General features: G+C 40.7%; 1 protein-coding gene and 2 long non-coding RNA genes across 28 annotated transcripts in view; 1 reads left to right on the top strand and 2 right to left on the bottom strand.

Annotated features, from left to right (window-relative positions):
- DLGAP1 (DLG associated protein 1) overlaps positions 1-19,945 on the top strand; it is an 843,036-nt gene that overhangs the window by 694,066 nt on the left and 129,025 nt on the right. The gene's annotated exons all lie outside the window — the stretch shown is intronic.
- LOC111774716 (uncharacterized) overlaps positions 1-19,945 on the bottom strand; it is a 59,372-nt gene that overhangs the window by 12,945 nt on the left and 26,482 nt on the right. The gene's annotated exons all lie outside the window — the stretch shown is intronic.
- Positions 14,590-18,873, bottom strand: LOC138915273 (uncharacterized). 2 transcript variants are annotated; one of them, XR_011420971.1, is made up of 3 exons: positions 18,355-18,873; positions 17,801-17,881; positions 14,590-16,799 (listed from the first exon to the last, which is right to left on the bottom strand). It is a non-coding gene; the product is annotated as an uncharacterized lncRNA (long non-coding RNA). The 2 variants fall into 2 exon arrangements; XR_011420972.1 differs by lacking the exon at positions 18,355-18,873 and having other exon boundaries at positions 17,801-18,242.

The following is a 19,945-nucleotide window of genomic DNA, read 5'->3' as shown; positions in this document are numbered from 1 at the left end:
AGTGGTTAAGTTCACGTGCTCTGCTTCGGCGACCCAGGGTTTCACAGGTTTGAATCCTGGGCGTGGAAATGGCACCACTCGTCAGGCCATGCTGAGGAGACGTCCCATATGCCACAGCTGGAAGGACCCATAACTAAAAATGCACAACTATGTACCGGGGGGCTTTGGGGAGAAAAAGGAAAAATAAAATCTTTAAAAAAAAAAAATTCTGGAAGAGAATTTTTCTGTCTTATTCGCTAGTAAATCCCCAGCTCTTAGAACAGCAACATCTATAATAGATGCCTTAAAAATACCTGTGGAATGAACATGTGAAAGAGAGCTGTGCTCTCTCCACAATTAATAACACTGACCCTCATGAGAGCTTTTTGGGGAAAAATGTGAAGCCTATCAGACCAGAGTATTTAACCTTTTTAATGTATGCCTTTTTGATAAAGAAAAAAAAAAAACAAGAAAATACCTCGTGTCCCTCTTCAGGGTCTGGAGCTGGGGTGAAATGAAATAGGGTAGGGGTGGGGGTAGGGCACCCATCACAGTCTATAGGGGCAGATGAGAGTTTTCGGTTTATCAAAAGGAGGCATGAGCCACAAACCCTTCAAATCATCTTCCCTAAAGATGCCTTCTCTCAACTAGGGATTTGGTAAGAGTAAGATACAGTTTGAGAAGGGCTTAGCTTATTGTTGTCAGTTCTCCTAGTGTAAAGGAAGGACCTTACGGAACTTCTGGAGAGAACCCATTGTGCAGAGAGCATAAACCCATCCATGTCGCAAGCTGTCTGTCCTAAACTTAGCCACACAAGAAGAATCAATCTCTACTACAAAAAGTAGCAGCTCCCTATTTATAACATTATCTGTGCTGCCTCTCGTTGGCTGGAGGGATAGCAATGATTCACCATCAGTGTTGTGTGCTGATCTACAAAGGAAACCACATTTGAGCCTGTCCTGGGTAGCTCCTGTTGATGCAAAATAACCAATAACCATTCTATAGAGAAGAGAAATAAGATGAGTTTTACTTAAGCCAGGGTGAAGATTATAACCCGGGAAGGCCTTAGAAAGCGCTGCAAAGAAGCATGGTTTTCAGTAGAGTCTTAACCTTTTTAGAACAAAGAACATGCATTAAACACACCCAGGATACATTTTCATCAAAGTTTCAAAGAGGTATTTAGTTGCAAATTAGCAGGTCAACATGACCCTGATGTCGGCAAAGGGTGTAATACAGGCGTTACCAATAGGGCCTTAGCAATAGGGCGTGGGAGGGGAAGGGTGCATTCTTATCCTAGGAGAGTGTGTTCTTTACTTTGATGATTAAAGCAGATGTACACTATATGTTTGAAAGGCTGGAAGTCAGCCTTTTTAGGTCAAGCCAAATTAATTTTTGAACCAGAATAGTTACCCCATATACTTCAATATGTGAAAATCTCTTGACAGTCCTTTTGGATCTCAGAGGGAGGAAAGCATACCCTCTATTCCCACACTGCCTACTTCTGATTCTGAATGAGGAGAAAAGAGAAATATCAAGTATTATCGAGTATTATCTAATCCTTCAGTCCAGCAAACACTAAACACTTCTCTGTCCAAACCTGTGTTCAGGGCTAGGAACACTAACGTGGTAGGAGATCATCCCTGCCCAGAGGAGTTCACAGGGGTACGGGGCAGCTTGTCAGCATTGCCCAGACTGTATTTCAGGATTTCATGAGGTGTTCTAGAAAAAAATTTAAAACAAAAAAATATACATCTCACCTGTTGAGATATATTTGAATATACTTCACATGTTGTAAACCTCTTAGGAAGTCACAATGCTTATTACAATAGTAAAGCCTCTAAGAAACCCTACAGTGAAGTGACCACTTTAATTCTAATTGATCTAGAATTTTCCAGGCTGCTTAAACCACAAAATCTTTCTTTTTTTCAAAACGTATTTTTATATCTCTCAGAAATGGTCTTCCAAAGTATACAATTTGGGAAACATTTGAACAACGTCCTTGCCATGTTGGCCTGGGTGTATTTGTGTGGGTCCAAATCCTAGATACAGGAAGATGGACCTTTATATCCATCAGCTTTGTTTTTGTTTCCTGAGGTGGGTGGCAATTCTCAACATATATCAGCTTCCCATTGAAATAGTTGATTACCTTCTCTTCTTAGTGATGATGTTTAGAGGAGGAAAATGACAGGTCCACTAAAAAAAGAGACATGATACGTGTTGTCTGATATATACAAACAGAGATTATCTTTCAGGCATTCAGAGTGTCACCAAAATGAGGGCAACCTGACCCTGGTGATGGGAAATCTAAAATTACATTTCTGAAATCCGTTAAAGGTCAAATAGAGAACAAAGCTTATTTGGCAGCTAGGTTTATAACTTTGCTGATCTAGCTGAGGAAAGGAGTTGTTGTTTGAGGATATCAATTATGGTCTGAGGTTTTGGAGCAGTCTGATTTTAACATGAGCAGGGAGATAAATTAACTTAAAATCTACCTGAAACTGCTGATCTTGCTTTATAAATAATACAATAATAATACAAAGCATCTTGAAAGATTCTTTTTTAATTTAGTGACATTTGTTCAGTCCTATAGTGTACAAAAACGTTGTGTGAAGAGGAGACAGAACACAGGGTAGGACTTTAAGATCTTTCTAGAAAGACAGATATATGTATATACTATATTTATCAGGGAATACATGAAATCGGGTACAAAGCGAGGGCCTTCTAAAGGTGTGCAGGGTAAATGAGCTAAACCCAGGGTTCTAAATTAGGGCATTTCTATTGTCAGATGGTTTCTCCTAAATACCTCTCTGCAGTGGAGTCCCTAATAAAGGACCCTGGAGGGTTCTGGAGACCAGAAAGGAGGCTGCATGACAGGCGACAGTCTCACATATCCATGAGGTGTATGTAAACATGTAAAGAGTCCACAGGGAGGGAGCTGGGGGTGCAGACACTGCCACGTGTTTCCAAACCATCCCAGTCTACTCCTTAAGCCATTCCTTAAACTGTTTGCCATCTTTAAGTAGGATAAGTTTTTGTTTCTTATTTTTGTTTTGTTTCGTTTACATACCTTGAATATAGTACCTTAAACTAATGGGAAAAAATCAAATATTGTCAATAGTAACATTCTAAAGTTTGTTCTAAGACCTTGTAGTAGCCTAATGTGAACAGATATTCCACATTTTTCTTTTTGTTTATAACTTTTCAGAATTACATTGATCTTTCACTAAGGTCGCCGAGATGTCCCAAGGACAGCATCCATTCCATTTCCAAGGATGCCCTCTCTCTGCTTCCCTTTACAGTGTTGGATTTCTACTATGCATCTCATGCCTCTGTCTGATTTTGAGTCACATAGATTCTGTTGTATGAATCAAGAAATTCAGATTTCATAACCATTAACCACACATATTTTGGATGGAAAATAATTCTGTCTTATAATGTGACTAAATTTTAAATCAACCTTTGAGGTTTGGAATAATTGTACTCATTATTAGAGAGCTGCTATTTGTTCAGAATTTCTCTTTTAATACTGTAGGTTGGTCATTTGTTTTCTTTGGCCATTTTTATATTCTCCATACATAGTTCACTTCTCAGCATAACATTTGTTTTTCTTATTTTTTGGACATTGAGCTCCCACTTTTTTCTATGAAAGTATTGTATCTGCTTCTACAAGTCATGTTTTTCCCCGAGCTATACCTTCATTACTTGCAGTAGTTCTAAAATCACTTTTGCATTGTGGTAACTTTATGCAATTAGTTAATATTCTGAAAGTTTGATATATTTAGAGCTCGGTTCCTGGAGTAAATGTTCTTCATAATTCTCCATAATTCTAAATTTGGGTGCCAATTTCTTGTCAGATCTGATGAGATCATCATCGTGTTTAATTTATAAAGTAATGAAGAACTATAGCAAAGCAAGCCCACTTTTCCATCATGTTGTTTGCGTATGCTCACATTATTAGTATTATCCTTAATATTTTAAACCATCTGTCCATTTTAAGAAGCCTAACTCAGTGAAAGCTAGATAATATAGGGACCGGCCCAATGGCGCAGTGGTTAAGTTTGCATTCTCCACTTCGGCGGCCCAGGCTTTTGCTGGTTCAGATTCGTGGCGTGGACCTATGCACTGCTCTTCAAGCCATGCTATGGCAGGCGTCCCACATATAAAATAGAAGAAGTTGGGCACAGATGTTAGCTCAGGGCCAGTCTTCTTCAGCAAAAAGAGGAAGAGTGGTGGTGGATGTTAGCTCAGGGCTAAACTTCCTCAAAAAAAAAAAAACCCAACTAGATAATATAGTCAGAAAGTCCTGGGGCTGGCCCCATGGCCGAGTGGTTAAGTTCGCATGCTCCACTGCAGGCAGCCTAGTGTTTCGTCGGTTCGAATCCTGGGTGCGGACATGGCACTGCTCATCAAACCATGCTGAGGCAGCATCCACATGCCACAACTAGAAGGACCCACAGCGAAGAATATACAACTATGTACCGGGGGGCTTTGGGGAGAAAAAAGGAAAAAATAAAATCTTTAAAAAAAGAAAGGAAGTCCTAATTGGGCATCCTTCAGTTGAAGAACATCAAAGTGCATTGAATACAAAGATTTGAGGGAGGGTGCCTAGGTTCGTCTCCTATTGCTACCGTAATAAATAGTCATAGTCTTGGTGACTTAAAACAGCACAGATTTCCTGTCTTAGAGTCCTGAGAGGTTAGAGGTATGAAATGGGTCTCACTGGGCTAAAATCAAGATGTCAGTAGAGCTACTGCGTTTCTTCTGGAGGCTCTGGAGGAGAATCTATTTCTTTGCCTTTCCTAGTTCTTAGAGGCTGCCCACATTCCTTGGCTTGTGGCCCCTTCCTCCATCTTCAAAGTCAGCAATGGCGGCCAAGTCTCTCTCACTCTGCACCACTCTGACACTGACCCTCCTGCCCTCTCTTTCATTTAAAAGGACCCTTAGGATTACATTAAGCCCACTAATTACATTAAGTCCATTAATCCAGAATTATCTCTACATCTCAAGATGCTTAATCACTTTTGCAAAGTCCCTTTTGCCAGAGAAGATAACACTTACAAGTTCCAAGGGTTAAGACTTGGACATCTTTGGGAGGGTCATTATTCTGCCTACCACAGTGCCTCTAACATCTGTTCGGTGTGGAGGACACCACACTCCTACTCACTCCTGGAGGGAGGGTGGTGTGCACCCAACTGTATAGATCTTCAACAGCTACCTTAGAACTTGAACAATGATTTCTTTGGTCTAGGCTGACTCTCTTCCCTTCCTGAGGCAATTGGAGTCTTTGTTTCCATAGTGAAGGCCTGTAGAGCCAAAGAAAAATAGCAGGGAAGAAACGCTTCAGTATAAATCCTCCATTGCTATCCACAATTAATACAAAGGAAGATTGCATTTGCCCTATATTATGTTAGACAGTGAAAATATGCAATATTTATTATTATCGTAACCAATATATTCTTTAAATAATGCTGCTAATATGTTGACAGCGCTTTGCTCTAGTTGTCAGTACAGTAGTTGTGTACACGATCTTCCTCCATGCTTCCTTAGCATTCTGTTAGGGACTCCCAGGCCCACGTGCCCACACTGGCAGGTTTTGAAGGACACCCTCACACAGCATTGCCTTGGTGATCCTTGCTGCTACATCATCACATAACGGCAGGGGCCTTGGTAGCAATTATTTTGTTTGATATAAAGACCTCCTAGTTTCTTGGTTTATTCTCGTAATGAGGATCTAAAGGGTAGCATCTTTGGATTTGCATCATGGGATACTGAGTACTAGAGAAATACTCCTGGCTCTTTTTCATGCTCCTCTCTCTTGGTTGCTGATCAGCATCATGCTTAAATCTACTTGTTTACAGACGAACCTTCTTGTCAAGGTGATAACTACATCAAGGAGTGAGGAAGATGTGGTTATTATTTACCAGGTTATGCAGGCTTCTCAGCAATGCTCAATGTTTTTATTTTAAATGTTTAGGGGGAAAAAGTTAGTACTTTTTAAGTAATGCCAAATGTTAAACTATGGCTACCAAAAGAAAAACCCAATACGGGAATACTCTGTGCTTACAGCTTTCTCATTTAACTAATCCTTAGACATTTTTCACTGTATGCAGATCCTTGCTTGACTTGATCAGATAAATTGCCAGACTGTGCTGCCTTGTCTTGCTGTTTTCGTTGCAGTGTTGACAGCTAATGATGACCTTGTGCATATCAGTGGGGTTTAAGTGATTGGTTGTATCAGAAATCGTGGTTTTCTAGCATGATTGCCTCTGATTTTCTTTTCCTGCTCCATCAGAATCTTAACTATTTTCCTCCTGAAGAGAAAGACCCTCTCCCTCAGGCTCTGCCTATTTCTCACTATTTCTCAGAGAAGGCCTCAAACTGCCCTGAAGGAGGTGGCCCCCACCCCCATTGTCTTTCCTTCTTCAACTTCTCATAAATGATAAGTTACTCAGCGTATCATAGAATCTTGGGCAGATTACTTTTCCTGGTGTGAATAAGAAAGAGAAACTGATTCATGCAGTGAAAGCGGAGGATCTCCGACTTTCAGGAAAATTATGGCCTAAATAAAAACGTCTTACTCGATTATATTGTTTATGTATAGTATTTTAGTGAGCGGTCACCTGTCTTGGAGAACATCTTTCATATCCATGATAGAATACAGTTGTTTGACCCTCTGGATCAAACATCACGTTGTTTCTATTCTTGAATAATAGTAGGCAACCATTAGTGACCCCTTTTATGTTTCAGAAACATTACTATGTGCTTTGCATTCATGACCTTATTTAATCCTTCTGTCACTCCAGGGAGGGAAATGTTATTTGCTCCATTTTACAGAGGAAAAAATTAGGAGTCTTGGAGAATAAATAATTTGGCAAAAAACATACACCTAGTAAGAAAGCATAATACCACATTCCCTTTCAAGTACTAATTTTTTTTTTCAGATTGGCACCTGAGCTAACATCTTTTACCAATCTTCTTTTTTTCTTTTCTTTTTTTTTTTTCTTCTTCTTTTCCCCAAAGCCCCCCAGCACATAGCTGTAGGTCCCTCTGGTTGTGCTATGTGGGACACCACCTCAGTGTGGCCTGATGAGCGGTGCCGTGTCCGCATCCAAGATTCGAACCTATGGAACCCTGGGCCCCCGAAGCAGAGCGTGCGCCACGGGGCCGGCCCCCTAATTTTATTTCATTCACTTTTTCTTACCATCATTTCTCAACAATATGGCTACTAATGTTTGCCTTTTACAGTCTTACAAGTATTCTCTGAGATGATTTAACACTCCTCAATTATTTGCTTAATGCCTCATTTCCTCTCTGTGATGACAATCCTTTGTCTGATCCTCGTTATTGCTGTACAGTCCTCATATGGGGAAGGCTGCGGCTATGTTTATTTCTAGCCACTTAAGCACTTATTATTTCATCCTTGGTCTTTAGTTGGGCCTCTAGAACTGAAACACAGCATTTGTCATCCCAAATAGAGATGAAAAACAGTATTTCCCTCTTAACAGATTTGGAGGCTTTCTAACCTAATCTTTTCTCCATAAAACCACAGCCTGGGATTCAATAAAGCTATTTCTTTTTATAGGGTTGTTTCGGAACAATTCTTGCTCATATACTGCTGATATTTTTCGTTTGAGTTGTTTATTGTAAAGAGAAACTAAATGGATCTCTTGATGTTTTCTATATATCTGGCCTGATATATACATTCTCACTTGATTTCAGCTAACATCAGCATATTCTCCATATTTTATCAGTTAGAGTTCTCAAGAAGATGTACACACTCAATATATTTTTTGTCAAAGCTTTGGATACTATTCTTCAATCAACTAATGCTCATAAATAATTGAGAATACACCTGGGAGTTTCAGATTAGGAGTGCTTTTCCTGGAACCCCGTAAGAAGTCCTGTGTTTAAACATCATACCAGTACTCAGAGAGTTAGGATTCGAATTCTACAGCAGACAAAGACTTTGAGTTCATCTAGAGTAGCTGCCTCATTACAGATTAGGCAACAATGATTAAAATAACAGTAGTCAAACACCTTGTTAGGGAAGAATAGGACCCAAATCCAGGCCTCCTGTCTCATAAATTAATAGCATCTTTAGAAAAATTAGAAACCTAGAGAGGATTGGGCCCAACTTCTTTTTCTCTTGTATCCTCTTTACTACATATCTAAAAATTGGTCTTCTGGCTTGGACTTTAAATCTACAGCTTTTTCCGAAAGCTCATGGTCTCCTGATAATAACGTACTGGCTTTTTGAGGAAGAAAGGAAATAAATATGAACCCAAGCATAAGGAATCTGCAATTTATCCAGCAGTATCAACTTATGGAAATACTTTATATGCCATTCTTTGCGGAGACAAATAAGCATTTTATTTAGTCATTATAATCTATCGTATAAAGTAACTAGAGATCAGGGCTCTTTGAAGAAGATGGTTATAAAAACTACCCTTCAATTTGAAAAATGCTTCGCATTTTGATTAGTATCACACAGTGAATATGCGTCAGTCTGTGGAACTGGAAGCATAGTTTTCTCCTTGAAGATCTTGGCAAGACAAATTCTTTTTTATACATACTTCTGGTCACAGATCAATGTGAGAAATGCCCTTTAATTCCTCCAAAACATCATCTCTGACCCTAAGACATCAACTGAAAAAGATGAGAGGATAGTGTCATTTTCAAGTCAATCTAAACCTGTTGAAGTTTCTCTAGAAGAATGCCAATTCGTAGTCCATACTCTGGTGCAGGGAACAGTGGTTGCATTGAATCCTGGTCAGCCTCCATTTTATGTTGAAGAAGTCTGTACCTATAACGTGAGTTGAAATGAAGCTCTCTTCTTTCACCAAGACAGCTAATCCCACACTTTTTCAAGTCTCACCAGCTCAGCTGTGATTCCAGACTTGGTCTCAGCCCATTGGGACCAGGCCTTCTTAGCTTGCTTTGCTCGTCTTTCAGTAGGATTATAGAAACCAGAACTGGTGGCGTAGATTCACAGAGACCTCCTCCATTCTTCCTAGGCCCAAGTATGTGTACGATAGCATTTGTTTGTAGAGAACACTACTATGGGTAAAACAATATTTTTTCCCCTAAATTTTCAATAACTAAGCTTTAAGGATGAAGGAACAGAACACATCTGGCAACAGAACAGGATATTTAAAATCAGGACTTTCTCAGAATATTTAGACTCTGTGATCACTGTACCAACTTGTACTACTTGCTTCTGCCCTTGAGACTGTGGACATCACTCTATCATTTCTAGGTTCCCACCCATTTGTGGATCCTACATAGGCCCTGAGGGCAGAGTTCACCGCTGGTCATTCTGTGGTTTCCTTCATTTACCCTTAAGCAATTCAGAGTGACGTTTTTGGTTTTGTTTTGCTCCTGTTCTGCTTCACAATCATATAGATACAACAGATGGGGATCTCCAGCCAGTCTGTCTTGTCATGCTACTGGCCTGCTGCTACCAGAGAATATGAATATTTTGCTATCAACTAGAGATAAGAAAGCCACGAAGATTCTACAACCTTAAGCAAGACCTCTGTCTTGTAAGGAGCTGCAGTGCTATTCTCTTGGGAAATAGCTCCGCAACCTAATATAAGTGAAAAAACCATAATGACACCTCATGTCCCTGTTGGCCTTCTTAAGGAGCCAAAGCCACATAGAGTTCATGGGTCATACCCAGTCTCCCATCCACTCTATATGGCCTGCTGCACATGTGTCGTGTAGTGATCCATAGGGGACTGAGCACAGGGATAACTGAGCTTTGGGGAATAATGAAAACTGTAGAGGGTCATCACGTGCTTTTGCCAGTGGTTTGTACTTAGTTCCTGATGAGACTCCACATGTCGAGTGCCTCAGTCCAGAGCTGTGCTCCTCTGGAAGTAAAAGGTGATATTCTCTCAACAAAAAGAAAGAGAATGTTGGCACACAAGCACTTGTATGATTACAGAGACCGCACTCTTTTTTGTGTTGGGAAAGTCAACTAGTACAGAATGAAGGAATAATTATAGGAGAATGAAGGTCAACAAGAGCTTCTGTGAAAAGGTGAAAATCCGCTGGGGGGGAACAATATTTGTGGCAAAGACATGGGGGCCTTGTTGATCAAGAACACAATAGTCACAGCTCAAGCGTGGACCACAGTGATGGTTACAGCTGTTCCTGCTCGCTGACCATCCTCCGTCATCTGGGAATTGACCACAGTGTACAGAAATGCAGGACATGTCCCACACGTGCATTTGCCATGCAAGTATCCGACACCTCGTGATGTGTAGCAGAAATGAGTGCATACACTTTTCTTTACTGGAGTTTTGTTCTATATTTAGGTAAAAAAGAAGAGCAGTTTCTAACACAATTGGAGGAGGGGAAATCCTATTCTAAGTTTTCTATAAAATTTGAGAATAAAGTTGAGTGATATAGTAACCTGTGAGGACATTGTAATGTTGACTTTGCCCTGTTTTGATTTTAGATCCTTGCTAGTTCTTATTATTTTCCTAATAAGAACTAGCAAGGATTAAAATGTATTCTGTCCACATTTGTAAAGCAGTTATTTAATGTTGTAGGGAGTACAAGGATAAATGCAGGAGTCCTCAAGAAATTCAGTCTATTTGGAAGATAAGACACGAAAATAACTATCGTATTAAACACAATGTGCTTTATTTTATTAAAAAAAGTAAGTTCATACAAAGACTTTGAGATTTTGTGAGAGAAAAGGGGAAAATGAGAGAAGACTTGATGAAGGAGGTGTCATTTGAGCGGGGCCTTAAAGCATATATGGGATTTCAATAGGCAGAGATACACAGATAAATCCATAAGCAGAGTAAGCATAAGGAATAATCAAACAAATGGTCTGAAGGGGGTAAAGCCCAGAGTATGTTCAAACAAGAGCAAGTAGCCGAGTTTTGCTGAAGCATTAGATTTGTGAAGTGGATGATTATAGACTCCCTAGAAAGATGGACCTCCCTAGATCATGGAAATCACTTGCTGTTTAGCTAAGACTTCTGGATTGAGTCCTTAGGAAGCCACTGAAGGTTTTAAGCACAGAAATATCTTCATAACTGCCCCAGGAATACATAGGCGATGAGCAATATTAGAATAGATCTAAGTGGTGGTTGGGCAAGAGGACAGAGAATTCTCTTCTGGAATTAGGGTCCAGGCCAGGTAGGACAAAACATAAAACCCGCAGAGAGCTGATTCACTGGGGCAAAATAGAGGCGTGCTAGAGTTCACAAATGGCCCTTGGGGAAACTCAGTCACATTGAAGAGGTGATTAAGGTGTAAGATAAAGGGATTGTGGTCAAAGGAGCACCTTTACTGTTCAAGCACTTAGAGGTGGAGTTGTTTTGAGAAATGCACATGTCTGAAGTAGGACTGGGCTGCTGGTTGAGGAACCGGAGTAGAGATAAAGACCACTACAGCTGAGGAAATTTTGAGGCCATAAACGTGAATGTTGAAGATGGGATGAAAAGGTCAGTGCAACAGGCTAATGTCCCTACGGAAGGTGAGGAATAACCTGGAAATTAGTAGATCTAGACAGAGAAAATGGTATAAGCAGATTTAGCCTTTAGACATGAGAGTCTATAGGATGGTGGTAACAGAAAAGTGATATATAAAGGGCAGTAGGAATGAAAAAGTATGGTGATACCCATTAACACTGAGAATATTGATTGCATTCAGGGAGACAAACCTGGTGATTGGGAACACACGTAGGATAGAGACTTTTCACTGGCTACCCTGCTGAATTTTAAGTTTAAACCATAAAAATGTGTCACTAATTCCATTCATGAGGGCCCTTCCCTCGTGACCTAATTGCCTCCTAAAGGCCCCACCTCCTAAGACTATCACATTGAGCATTAGGATTCCAACATGTGAATTTTAGGGGGACACAGACATTCAGACCATACCACTCATCTTTATTCAGATTGTGGAGAAGAAATGAGATAATATGTATAAAAGTTAACCTAGTACCTAGTACTTGGTAGTGCTCAATAAATACAAATGGGTGAGGATGATGATAGTGGTGGACTTGATGGAAGTGATAAAAGTGATGGAAGTAGTGGAGGTGAGAGAGGTGGAGGTGGTGGAGATGGAGGTGATGATGATGAGGGTGGTAGAAGTAGTGGAGGTGATGGTGGTAGAAATGGTGGTGGAGACGGTTATGGAGGTGGTGATGGTGGAAGTGATAGCGATTATTTCTTTAAAATAGATTCTAAAAAATGAAAATAGAATTTCTTCATCAAGACTGTATTTGTTTAGGTTCTCTCACAGATTACACTCCCATCAGTTGTGCATGAGTATATGAGGAAGAAAATATTTGTTCAGAAAGTTAGCTCCTGGGGAGTTCAAGTTCCAAATCTGTTTTCTACCTTTATGAAAATAATTGGCTCCATCTCAGACTATTTAAGTTTAATAATCAGCTTCTATGACATGGTTATCATTTCTGCTACTGTACAGCCATGAAGCAGGAAAGCAAGAATTGCCAATTTAAGAGTAGGAAGAATTAAGAATACCTTCCCTCAGTTTTCAAGCATTTATTGAGCACCTACTGTGTGCCAGCCATTGGGATGCTCCTGAGGACACAGCAGTAACGCTGACCTAGGCTCCACCCTGACTTCAAGAATCAGATAATCTGAGAATTTGTTTTTTGGAATGCTCATGCATAGAAATGTTTACCATGGTTACAAGTGCTATAAAGAGAAAAATAAGGGGTGTTGCTAGGGCAACCGTGAAGTCTGTGGTCAGGGAAAATTCATTGCCTCTTCCTCAAGTATATCTTTCTTGAACTCCAGGTGAGGGGACAGCAAATGACAAAGGCCAGAGGCAGGAATGAGAAGGAAAGATTAACTAACTAAAAGAAGCGTGGTGTAGCTGGAACATAGAGATTGGTAGCGAGGAGGGGGAGCAGGAGGGAATGGGAGAGATCCAAGATGAAACGAAGTAAAAAGGGCCCGGGTAACCCAGGATGTTGGACACCATAAGAAGATTCTGAATGTTTTGCAATGGGAGGCTAGTAAATGGTTTCAACCAAAGGTCAAGCAACTTAACCTTTTCAGGTGTTCTTAATAAAGTAAACTAAAATAAAACTAATAGATTGAACTTGATCTCAATGTGCTTAGTTATGGAAAAGTTAATGTTAGATGATTTATCAACCAAATAAATATTGACTAAATATCGACCATTTTGCTTAACTTACCATTGTCAAAAATTAATTTCAGGATATGGTTAATACAAGCATGTATATTCAGAATTGTTATTTACACTTAGAGACATTGAAATAGAAATTACTTAGAAATGTCTCATAAACATGGCACAATGTTACGCTTGATTGCACTTATGGAAAATACACTCTTGCATTTTCTCTTTAGGCTCAGAGAACGACAATCAACATTTTTGCAAATCATTTGCCAAATGAAAATGAAAGCTTCTAAGATGAATTTATTTCTGAAGGATGGCTATTGCATTCATGTAAAGATTTAGCTGACAACCACCAAAAAGGAATTTGGGGAATAAATTGGAGAAACAGCTGTCCAGGAAGTTATCAGTTGCCAGTTTTTCTTGGAATGCAGTAGAATTCCCAGAAAGCCAGAGTGTGCTTTGCCAACCCCATTTAGCTCATGGATGATTGTATGCCTTTTGAAATCTCGCTGGAGGTCCCAAATTTCTAGTCTCATCTCCTCTTGAAAAACAATTGTATTTCAAGGTTCCCACAAGATGTATGATTTTGCTCCATTATTAGTGGTTATTACCACCATTTAGCTCTCTGGTTATCCACCCATCCCATTTTGTGTGAGTCTGAATATGCCTTGCACACGTTTAGAAATATCATACTCAGTTAGCCTTCAAAAGGTAGAAGTTAGTTAAAATAATCTCACTTTTATTATCTTATTCCAACAATAAGGAATTTTCACTTTCTTAATAGTATTCAGTTTTTCCATCATCATATATGCAAGGTTTTATTTATTTATTTATTGTTTTTTTCCTTCTTCTCCCCGAAGTCCCCCAGTACATAGTTGTATATTTTAGTTGTGGGTCCTTCTAGTTGTGGCACATGGGTTGCTGCCTCAGCGTGGCCTGGTAAGCGATGCCATGTCGGTGCCCAGGATCTAAACTTGCAAAACCCTGGGCTGCCGAAGCAGAGGGCGCGAACTTAACCACTCAGCCACAGGGCCAGCCCGTATGCAAGGTTTTAAAGATGCAGTGTGAAATAAGAAAAATATCCAGAAGACTTGGAACCCTAAAACTAGTCTGCATGGTCTTGTCTTAAAGATTGGGATTGTACAATATAGTGAATATTTATTTTTATTTAACAAACACACCTTGCACTTGTATTTGCTGGCCATTATTCAAAGATGCTCTGCAAATATACACACATCAAATATTACATGGAGCATTCCATTTCTGATTTACAGTGGACTTAAGTTTGCCACAGCTCCTTACGCTGAGGATATCTTGGTGTAAGTTGCCAAGCTAGTTCTAAGGACCAGAATAGAGATATATCACAGTGAAGTCCAATATTTGTCCAAAGACATACAGGAAAGTATTGGGGAGGAAAAACTTTCCCCTACCCTCTTAGGTTCTTCACTTAGAGGCCGATGAGCTAAACTGACAAAAGACAGATTAGCAAGAGAAAAGACAGATTTTTATTCATGTACATATGAGAATTCACAGAAAAATATGACTCAAGGAGGCGGTTAGAATTTGCAGTTTATGTACCATTTCAATAGGAGAAAGGAAGGGATGGAAAGATACTTATGAATGACTTTTAGGGAAGACAAAAGGACCCTTGGGAAAACAGATGAAAGATACAAGGTTTTGTGACAATGCCTGTTTAGATGTGGTGACATTTCTCCTCTCTGGTGATGAGTCAATCTTCCCTGGTTACAGAAACTCCTTGGGAAGATTTATGACAACTGAGTTCTTTTGGGAGGCTCTGCTTTTAGGCAGATAAGGGAGTTCAGAAAAAAAAAAGTCTGTTCTCAAATGCATTCAGCTCAAAATAATTTTATGCCACAGTGACATATTCTGAACCCCTACAAATGGAACCAGGGCCAAAGAAGACTGCCCTTGACCCCCACTCCTTGCAGCCATTCAGGCTCTGGGCTAGCCATGCTGGTAGAGCTCTGCACTAGGATGGGACTTGGATGGACCCTCTCAGATCCCAACATACTGTCAGAGGTCCCGTCACACTCGTCTGGAAGTGTCAGAAATGTGCTTAATTCCAAGGTTACACTGAGGCAGCCTCAGGGACAAGACCAGCACTGGAAAAGCCCAACTACCTAGAACATTCCTTTATATTTTGGGGTTTTAATAATGCCTCATAGAATGGACTTGGCCAGGAGCTCCTAATGCAATAGATTCTTCAGATCTGGTCACATCTTCTGACCTAAGATGATATCCAAAGCAGCATAAAACTGTACACATCATACATAGGTGAGTCTGACCCTTGAGTCACAGTTTCAGTTCCTTTGTAGTCCACCCCTTGATACACATAACCTGCCCCAGACCCCACTGTTTCATGCTCATTGTCATTCAGCTCAGGAGTGATGACCTCAGTCAACATGCCACTATATCTTCAATAACATCATTTAGAAGCTTTACACTTACTCCTAGAAATATCTGCCCCAACAACATTTGTTAATAATTGGTGGTGATGAATATACTCATGCTCTCTTCAGAGTAGAGGTTCATTTGAGGAAGAAATGGAAGATGAAGTTTGAATAATTCCGTAGATTCCTAGATTGTTAGAGCTAGATGTATTCTGGTTTTACGTTATTCTAACCATTGCCCCCATAATTGGACGTGGTGCCTACACAGTTTCAGGGAGCTCAAGGACCCCGTAAATCCCATCCAAAGACCGTGTTCTGCCTCCAGCTTTGTTGCCATATTGACTTTCAACTGCTGTTGATTAGGGAGTGTATTTGGTCCTTCTGTGAACAGCATTGTTACATGCAACCAGCAACAAACACATTTTTGTTGGACACATACTATCTGCCAGGCACTGTGCTATTCGCAGTGGATAAAAAGATAAGTCAAGTATACTCCTTGCTTTCAAGTTTCCATCAGAGAGATAGTATGAAGGCAGAGAGAGGCAGGACAGTTCAGGTGCGTACAAAATGCCAAAAAGAAGTCAGGAAGGGTTTTACAGCACAGGAGAGTTGGTTCTGAAAAATGAGGAGATGTGCAGCAGCCACTCACATGACCATTTGTCCATTAAAAATTGGCAGATTAGAGAGCCAGCCCTGATGGCTCGTGGTTAAAGTTCAGCATGCTGTGCTCCGCCAGCCCAGCTTCAGTTCCTGAACACAGAACCACACCCCTCATCTGTCAGTAGCCATGCTGTGGCAGTGGCTCACGTAGAAGAACTAGAATACACCTCTATGTACTGGGGCTTTGGGGAGGAAAGAAAAAGAGGAGAAGATTGGCAACAGATGTTAGCTCAGGGCGAATCTTTCCCAGCAAAAAAGAAATGCAGGTTAGAATCTGATCATTTCTTCTAAGAGCTACTTGAAAATCTCCGGAAACTCTGCTGAGAGTGGAAAGGAAAGAGTCTTAATTTCAAAATTTCATTCACATCTTGTCAAACCATGTTTAGATTTGAGGTTAAAACCGTATTCTCTGATCCCAAAAAAGACTGGAAGCTGCGTCAGTCCGTGGCTTGATTGGCATTCTTTGGCTTTCTGTGTGGTGGTGTAACAACAGCACACGGACACCAGGGGGCAATGCAGTTCCACTGAAAATCATAGGAAACGCTCCAGGTCTCATTTTGACTGAGAACATTTACAGCATCCAGGTGCAAAGGTGAAATCCTTAATAAAAAGCGAGTTCCGCTAAGGTGAAAAAAAAAAAAAAGTTTATAAATCGTTTCTTTGAAAGCTTCCTGAATTGCCATCAAAATTGCCTTTCAGGATTTGTGCACAGCTGAATATTTTGCAATATTATTTGCAAAATAATTACTTTTCATTTTTTCTCAATACAGCTGTTGACCTTTTCTGTCCTCTGCCCTTATAAAAAATGGTTATTCTAACCAACGCCCAGCTAGCCCGAATCACATTGTTGGACTCTGTTGCATCCCGTGCCCAACTGTGGGCTCTCCTCCCTCCGTGCCTATTCAGTGCATCCAGCGGGCCCTGGCTGGAGCTGCAGCTCCCTTTAAGGTAATTCCAGTCCAGGCTTGTGTTTTGTTTCCAGCTCGGCAGCCGCCAGGTGTCTGCCCTCCCTTAACCCCCAAGGATGAGAGATCAAAGGTGTGCCTACATCTGCCTCCTGCCCCACGCTTTAATCTGTTATGTGTTCAAAAGGGACAAGTGCAGTATTGTGCACTTAGGGAGGGGACAAATCAGAGAAATGGAACTGGGAAAAGTCCCAGACTATGTCAACTCACTAAAATAATGTGGAACATGTCTGTCTAATGGGAGCCCTGCCTTTTGGGGAGTGTCCCTTTAAAATGAGCATTAATATTTGGGTAAATGGAGATCTTCCTTTCTCCAATTGGAGCCCTACTAAACCCGTTTAATGAAATACTGTACACAGACCCATTCGGAGAAATATAATGAAGCAAAGGAAAATACTTTTTAAATTATGAAGTGGAAGTTAGAAAGACATTTATAGATCTTAGCTTATTTCACTTACATCAAAAATGACAGACTACAGACTTAAGGAAATAGAGCAGAAAAATGTTAGGAAAAACCATTTCCAGTGGACCATCTATTTTCCACATCCACAGGACTAAACAAGTGGGGAAATACATTTTTAAATACAGTAGAATGCAAATTAGGTATTAAGAAAACAGGGCTGGAAGCAGCAGTTCTGGAAGGTGCAGAATCCTTACCTGGACATCAGCATTCACGCAGGTGTCACTTTTCTCCTCCACCATTTTGGATGAGGTGGAAGGGTAGGAAAAACTCACGATCTAGTAAGAAATTATATCTAAACTTAAACTAGAAATTTAATTAGAAATAATTTAAACAATTTCAACACCCACAACTTTCTTTATATTCTCAGAAAAGCTTCCTGATTTCCACCAAAGATATACATGTGAGCAGGCACTGATTGTTTTTTTCTGTCTGCAATCCTGTGCCCACACACGCCCAGAAGCAACCTTCTGCTTCCTCCCCTCCCCTCCACGGGAGTTACGGAAGGAACTTTAACAACTCCAGTTGGGCTGAGCTGCTTTCACAGACGATAGCCACGCAGGAGAAGTGGCTTAATATCAAGTCACACTCTCTTTCCCCAGTTACAATAGCTTTGAATCCACATGTTCACAGTGTGTTAGAGAGAAGAATAGTGGCACAGTTATTAAAGGCTATGGCGACGGGGAGAGTCCTTATCAGTTGCATCAAATATGCCATTCATCTACTTAACAAATATTTATTCAGTACTTACTATGTCCAGACACACTGCCAGACTCTGGAAATGCAGTGATGATCAAAGAGTCTTGCTCTCTGTTCACGGAGTTTACAATCTAGAGACTGGCACTAATGAAATAATCACAGAGATAATTGCTCTGAAAGAAAGAAATACCATTCTTGTGGGAGAATCCACTGTAACAAAGGAGCTAATCTAGAGAGTCAAGGAGAATTTCCCTGAGAAAATCCTCATAAGCTAAGAGCTGAAAGATCAAGAAGGGTGAGGGAGGGTACATGTTAATATTCAGGGAACTGAAAGGGCGGTGTGGCTGGGGTACAGAGACCTAAGGGACGAGGTACAAAGGGAGGTCAGAGAGTTTAGGCACATGTGACTGACTCTGTTATCTGTTGCTACATAAAGTGTTACCCCAAAATTGTGGCAGCTTAAAAACAACCACTTTATTATACTCTATGATCTTATGGGTCAAGAATTTAGGCAAGATTCAGGGGAGGCTGGGCTGGTCAAGGGGGTCCAGGATGGCATCATTCATATGCCTAGCACCTTGGTTTCAATGGCTGGGAGTGTGGGCTCAGCTGAGACTGTAGAACAGAGCACCTGTAAGTGGCATCTCCAGCTTCAAGACTTCTTCATGTCAGCTCAGCGCTCCCAGAGAAAGTGTCCAAGAGATAGGAAATCTTAAGTCCTGGGCCCAGATACTGGCAGAGCATCATTTCCACCATATTCTATTGGTCAAAGCAGTCACAGAGCTCACCAGGATTAAGGGGAACCACAAATGCACCACCTCTCAGTAGGAACAGTTTCAAATAATTTGTGGCCATCTTTAGTCACAGTTCAGCCTTTGGACACAAACTATTTATATTCTTCTTTAAGGCAAAATATACTCCCTCCTAAAGCCCTGCAGAAATCTCATCTCTATGCCATTAAGCTCAAGTCTGAGGTCCACGTTCCTATCATCTAAATGAGATTCAGGTGCTGCTAAGGTTCCGTTGATGCAGTTCTCTAGTGCAACTTCTCACAATATGAAGACTTCGAACACACCCAGCATATCCTGATGATACAGAGATGAGATCAGGCCAATGAGCATTCTCATTCAAAGAGTGGAGGAACAGGAGGCACGTGGCAATCATTGGTCCATAGCAATTCTGACATCCACGTGTTGCCAGTTGCTTGACTGGGTGGTCCAGTCCTGCTCCCTGGGAATAATTCTCTGCAGCTCTTGTCTCCACCCTCCAAACTCTTGGTTGCACCCTTTGAGTTATCCTGTTTCTGTAATATTTTAGTCAGCTCTGGCTGCCATAACAAAATACCGTAGACTGAGTGGATTAAGCAACATTTATTTCTCACGGTTCTGCAGACTGAAAGTCAGAGATCAGAGTGTCCCCCTTTGCTACCTTCTCACTGTGTGCTCAAATGGCTTTTCCTCAGTGCGTTATAGACCTTAGGGTCCCCAAATTTTTATAGATAGGAAATTGGCTGAGAAGATTATTCAGTTGCAAGTGCCGTTTCTTATGTGCGTTGGAATGATCCTCTTCTTATAAAGGGGATTATAAGGGCACTAATCCCATCATGAGGGCCCCACTTTCATAACCTCATCTAAACCTAATTA

Source organism: Equus caballus, chromosome 8 (genome assembly GCF_041296265.1).
Source record: "Equus caballus isolate H_3958 breed thoroughbred chromosome 8, TB-T2T, whole genome shotgun sequence".
Classification (NCBI taxonomy): Eukaryota; Metazoa; Chordata; class Mammalia; order Perissodactyla; family Equidae; genus Equus; species Equus caballus.
The sequence above is the reverse complement of the archived record's forward strand: the minus strand, read 5'-3'. Positions and strand labels throughout refer to the sequence as shown.